Source organism: Terrapene carolina, unplaced genomic scaffold (assembly GCF_002925995.2).
Source record: "Terrapene carolina triunguis isolate 2854851 unplaced genomic scaffold, T_m_triunguis-2.0 Scaffold51226, whole genome shotgun sequence".
Classification (NCBI taxonomy): Eukaryota; Metazoa; Chordata; order Testudines; family Emydidae; genus Terrapene; species Terrapene triunguis.
Window position 1 is genome coordinate 1 of NW_020715577.1, and position 5,872 is coordinate 5,872.

At 63.6% G+C, this 5,872-nt stretch overlaps 1 protein-coding gene across 1 annotated transcript in view; it reads left to right on the forward strand.

The window, feature by feature from the left end:
- Positions 1–190: 190 nt before the first annotated feature.
- Positions 191–5,872, forward strand: part of LOC112124550 (hormone-sensitive lipase-like) — a 12,000-nt gene continuing 6,318 nt past the window's right edge. The window contains exon 1 of the mRNA XM_026647114.1: positions 191–240. The gene's annotated coding sequence lies outside the window, so the exon portion shown is untranslated. The remainder of the gene's footprint in view (positions 241–5,872) is intronic.

Genomic DNA, 5,872 nt, shown 5'->3' on the forward strand with positions numbered 1-5,872 from the left:
TCACACCCAGGCCTCGCGGCTGCTGTGGGGTCAGAGGTCACCGCGCGAGGGGGGCGGTGCCGCGCGCGCGCGGGGGGGAGGGGGAGGAGGGTTCCAGGCGGTTACCCCGGTAACAGACGTGGCGCCACCGGCGTGGCGGCGGATTGGCCGGCGCGCGTCACGTGCCCGATTCCGGGCCGGGGGGCCGGCGGAAGCGGGAGCCGGTCTGACGGGGCGGAGCCGCCGGAGCCGGAGCCACAGGTGGGCGCGGGGGGGGAGGGGCGCGGGCCAGCGGCGGGTAAACTGAGGCACGGGGGGGGCGGCAGGGCCGGGAGTGGACCCAGGCGTCCGGGCGCAGGCGCTGAGCCTCTGGCGGTTCCAAGTCCTCATTCGGTTCATTCTCCACTACCTCTATTTCCAGCCCTGGCACACAGGGGATCTCGCCTGCGCACAGAGGCATACAGGTGATGTGACGCGGCCGGGCAGCCCAGAGAGTCCAGCAGGAAAAGGGACTTAACGCTGAGCCCGAAGGAACCTCTGCGCTGGGGCCTTGCCTGGGAAAAAGTACCATTTAGTCTTCCTGTTATTGCCCTGTACTGCAGGAAATCTCCTCTCCCGAGGTACATTGTGCCACGGATTCCCCTCTCGCTGTTTCACTGAGACGCTATCACACGCCGCGCTGAGATCCAGACAGACTCCTCTCGGTCACTGGGGTGGCTGGGATGGGAATCCGGCACTGAGAGGCAGGCAGAAGGCTCCCAGGGAGCCTGGAACTGAGTGCGAGGCCCGTCTGCCTTTGGGATGAGTTTCATCTTCCCTCCTGTTGGAAGCCCCCGCAGAAGCCGTGATTGGACCGTGTGCCCCGTTATCTGTCGAGGTGACTGGCTGAGGATGCAGGCTGGTAGCCGCTTGGAGAAGACGGATCCAGCCCAGACTTAAGAACAGTAACTGCTGAGTTCCACTGATTAGGGACCGTCCCTTTTCTCCGTGATTTGTCGATGAACTCCAACAACCCGGCTTTAGCCTTCTTCCCAAAGTGCTTCTCCATAGAACCGTAGGGGAGGTCCAGCCCACGGGATTCTTGGTTTGAGCTTCTCTATTGCATCTTCTAGCTCGTGTATGAAAGATCTCACTAAAGCCGGGTACTCGGTGAAATGCGTGTGCACGTTTTTAAATTCTCTTTATCTTTCCTCCTGGGTAGTCCATCTTGCATGATTTGCAGCGGCTCCATCCTCATCTTTGGGAGCCTGCTAGTCTTGGTACAATATTCACAGACTGGGTCACCTTTTGCCTCTGTACCTCCATTTGTCTGGATGTTGGTGTTCTTAAGGGCATGGCTACACTTGCAGCTGTGGAGCGCTGAGAGTTAAACCCGCCTTCGTAGAGCGCAGTAGGGAAAGTGCTGCAGTCTGTCCACACTGACAGCTGACAGCGCACTGGCGTGGCCACATTTGCGGCACTTGCAGTGGCATTGGGAGCGGTGCATTATGGGCAGCTATCCCAGCATGCAAGTGACTGCAACATGCTTTTCATATGGGGGGGTGGGGTGAAGTGTGACGAGGGAGAGAGAGTGGGTTTTGGGGGGCTGAGAGCATGTCAGCATACTGTCTTGTAAGTTCAGACGGCAGCAGACCCCCCCCCCCCCCCCCCGCCTCTCTCTCTCTCTCTCTCTCTCTCTCTCACACAGCATTCCACAGTAACGGCATTGCCGGCTGTCAGAAACGGAGCTGGTGGCATCCCCATCCTGGGTCTCAGGTTATGACGTGCAGACCTCTGAGCCGCCTCCCCTGCTCTGAGGGCCTCAGCGAAAGTCACACACCCAATTCCCACCGCCTAGGCATTGGTGCAGTACACAGGGAAACTGAGGCACACACCGTATTAGGATAGGACAGTAAGACTCACATACAACATAACAAGGGGGAAAACCCCACTTCATCACAGCTCCAGCTGCATCAGTTCTGTTCCCGCAAACGGCGCGTCCGGCGTTGACACCTCCCCAGGTGATTGTCTGGCTGCAGTTCCCCAATGATTCGTTTTACCAGTTGGGCTGTCGTCCGGGTGACACGTTCACCTCCCGGACTCCCGCATCTCTTGTACAGAGCGTCTCCCGAATAACAAACCTCAGGCCTCCCCCAGCTCGTCCCGGGCAGTCGTCTCTCAAGCAGCTAGACCCACCAGAGCTACGGTGTGTTTCTTGAAGAGCAGCAACGTGGGTGTTTCTCCCCCGGCAGAACGTTCCTGGATACGGTTCCGGGGACCGGCTGAATTCCAAGGCACAATGGTAAAGGTGGCAGGAGAGTGTTTATTGACATCTCCCCGGAGGCCACAAGAGGTGACGGGTCAGTTTCTCTGTACGCGGTATCCCCATGTTTCCAAACTCTCTTCTGCAGCTTCTGGGGGGGTAGATCGGGGTGTTCTCTCCATTGCCTGCCGCGCGGCATGGGGCATTCCACACTGTGTCTACGCTGGCATGGGCCAGTCCAAGCGACCCAGGTCCTTCGTCATCAGCCAGCAGGAAACGAGGTGTCGTCTTCGCGGCTTCTTGCAACATTGTCTCCCTGCACATGTCGTCTTGTGCCATCCCCGCTGGTGTAAGACACGTTGGGCAACAGCGTTTGTGTAAGACTCTTACTGCTGGTGGCTTCTCTTCAGTCAGCGAGTGACTTCCACAGGCCCCTCTGCGCTAGGCTCCTCTGGCCAGCCGGGCCCACCCCCGTGTGCCATCCGTCCGTCAGCGCGCTCCGCTGGCAGCAGGAGCCATTGGTTAGTCCCATCCCACTCTTGCAGGGCTCTGTCCTCCTTTGGCAGCTCGTCACGCTGACGTCGAGTCGTTCGACTCGTTCGCTTGCTCCGACGCCGGCCAGAGATAAGTGAATGAGATCGCACGGTGACGGGAGCGGCACGCAGCGCCTGTCCCGGTGACGGATTACGCCCTGCACCCCCGCAAGAAGGTGGGTAGGAGAGTTGTGTGTGCAGGCACCGGGTGCATGGTTACTGGAGCGGCTTGTCTAAGCGATGGCGCCTTGGCTGGCGGTTACTTAGCTCTGTTGCCTGAGCGTTCTCTTTAGTGAAAAGACAAGCCCTGTGCGCCGTGCAAGACGCGTCCGATATATTCTTGCCACTCGGTCGGCCTGGGCTGAACTATCGGCCGTGTCCCTCCAGTTCCAGCTGCTCCGGCAACACAACGGCCTCGGGCCGAAGGGGCCCGTGGCAGAGCGTTCGGAGCCTGACGTTCCCATGTAGCTTCTTAAATCTTCATCGACGCCTCTGTTGGGTTTCTTTTATCGGGCCTAAAATTCTTCCTTCTGGGGCTGCGTGGGGTATACAGCCACGTCTGACAGGTGTCTCTGACCCTCGAGGTGTTGTGGTGCTGTGTGGGGTGGTACAGCCACGTCTGACGAGTGTCTCTGACCCTGGAGGTGTTGTGGTGCTGTGTGGGTGGGTACAACCGGGTGTCTCGTGTCCCTCGTGGTGGTGTGGGGCTGTGTGGGGCGGTACAGCCACGTCTGATGAGTGTCTCTGACCCTGGAGGTGGTGTGGTGCTGTGTGGGTGGGTACAACCGGGTGTCTCGTGTCCCTCGTGGTGTTGTGGGGCTGTGTGGGGCGGTACAGCCACGTCTGACGAGTGTCTCTGACCCTGGAGGTGCTGTGTGGGTGGGTACAGCTGGCTCTGCTGGGTGTCTCTGACCTCGAGGTGTTGTGGTGCTGGGGAAGGGAGCGTATCATGCTGGGGAATGTGGGGGGGGCAGATGGGGCATGGGGCGTGGCACGCCGGGTGTTGCCATGGGGGGAGTGGGGCACGCCACAGTGGGTAAGCTTGGGGGGAGGTGTGGGGCATGGGCCTTTCTTTATTATGGTGGGGGGAGGGGTTTCTAGCTCTCCCTGGTCGGTGCACTGGGGGGGGTGACCCCTTCCTGCCTCCTTTGGGGCGCCAGGTCCCTTTGTTGCCCCATGATCTATGCTCCGTGGCCGGAAACAGGCACGCTGGGCATAGACGCACCTGGCCGTGTGACGTTTCTCTGCCCCCCAAGTCTGGGATCCTGGGGGCGCAGGACAGGGACTCCCGCCCCTGGGCAGGACTCACCCAAGGTCCCCTCCCCCACGGAGCTGTGGGGTGGGGGCTGCCCCTCGGGCGGGCAGGTGGTACAATGAGCGCTATGTGCACCAAGCTGCCCTGGCACCGACAGCTCCCGGCTCCCTGCGCGGGCCTCTGTCCCTGGGAGTCACAAGGCCAGCAGCTGCTCACGGTGCCCCCCCGCCCCCCTGCTGACAGCCTTGGGGGGCACAGCAGCCGTCAACAGCACACCGGGGGGGGCAGCGCCTGGGGAGCTGGGGGGGGCAGTTGTCCCCTGGGGGGGCAGCGAATGGGGGGATGGGAGGCCGGCCAGCCATGGGGATGTGAGCTTCTGCCCCAGGCCTGTGGGTATCTCAGCTCTGGGGCGGGGGGGGGGGGGGGGGGGGGGGGGGGGCGGGGGGGGGGGGGGGGGGGGGGGGGGGGGGGGTCTAGCAGCGTATGGCTGCTTGTGGGCAGGCGCCAATTACTGGAACCACCTAGGATAGGAACCCCTCCCCCTCTGACACCCCTTTCCTGGGGGGATAGACACTAGAGAGAGAGACCCCAGCCCCTTAGTACCCCCTGTCCAGCCCCCCGGCGTCCTCTGCCCCTGCCCCTGTGCTCCCCAGCCCTTCCGGACCCCGCGCCCCCCCAGCACCCCCTGCCCCAGTCCCCCCTGCCCCAGTCCAGCTGTTTGTGCACATTCCTGCCCCGTCCCCAGAGCTTTCGCAGCTGCCAAGCAGGGCCAGCCCCCCATCTCATTAACCCCATCAGCTCTGGCATCAGAGGGGCCCCCCTCCCCCGCAGGATAACACCCCCCGTGTCCGGGCAGGATGGGCCCGGGGGGCTGACCCACGGGGGGCTGATCCGGGGCTGGCTGGCCTGGCTGTGGGGCTCTCTCTGGAGGTCAGTGCCCTGCAGTGCCCCTGGCTGTTGTTTGCTCCAAGCCGGGCCCCAGGGACCCATGGGTGAGGCCCTGTTTGGCAGGAGCCCCAGTCCCTGCTGGAGGAGGGGGTTCTGGGGAGCGGCGCGAACGGAGGCTCCCAGCTGTGGGGACGCCGGGTCTGGGTGAAAGGGCCCTGAGGTGTAGGGTGAGATGGGGGCCTGGCTGTGAGCCTGCCCTGGGTGGGGAGCGGGTGGGAGCAGCTCCCCTGCTCTAACCACTAGCCCCCACTCCCCTCCCAGAGCTGGGGTGAGATCGCAGGAGTCCTGGCTCCCAGCCCCCTGGTCTAACACACCAGCCCCCTCCCCTCCCAGAGCCGGGGAGAGAACCCAGGAGTCCTGGCTCCCAGCCCCCCCTGCTCTAACCACCAGCCCCCACTCCCAGTGCCTCTCGCCCCCTCCCTTCCATGGGCTCAACCCCTCCCCGGGGGTGGAGCCGGCTCCCAGCTGGGCTATAAAGAGCTGCAGGGAACTGGCTCTGCCACGGCCAGGGGAGCCCAGGGGAGCCGGCACCAGCTGAGGGTGAGGGGGGGCTGGGGTCCTGGCTGGGGGGTGAGTACAGGGCTGGGGCCCCGGCTGGGGCACTGGGGGGATGAGCACAGGGGGTTGAGGGTGAGTGAGGATGTGTGTGGGGGGCTGGGGTCCCGGCTGGGGGGATGAGCAGAGGGGGTTGAGGATGAGTGGGTGTGTGTGTGTGTGGGGGGGTGAGTACGGGGCTGGGGCCCCGGCTGGGGCACTGGGAGGACGAGGGTAAGTGGGTGTGGGGGGTCTGGCTGGAGGGTGAGTACGGGGCTGGGGCCCCGGCTGGGGCACTGGGAGGACGAGGGTAAGTGGGTGTGGGGGGTCTGGCTGGAGGGTGAGTACGGGGCTAGGGCCCCGGCTGGGGCACTGGGAGGA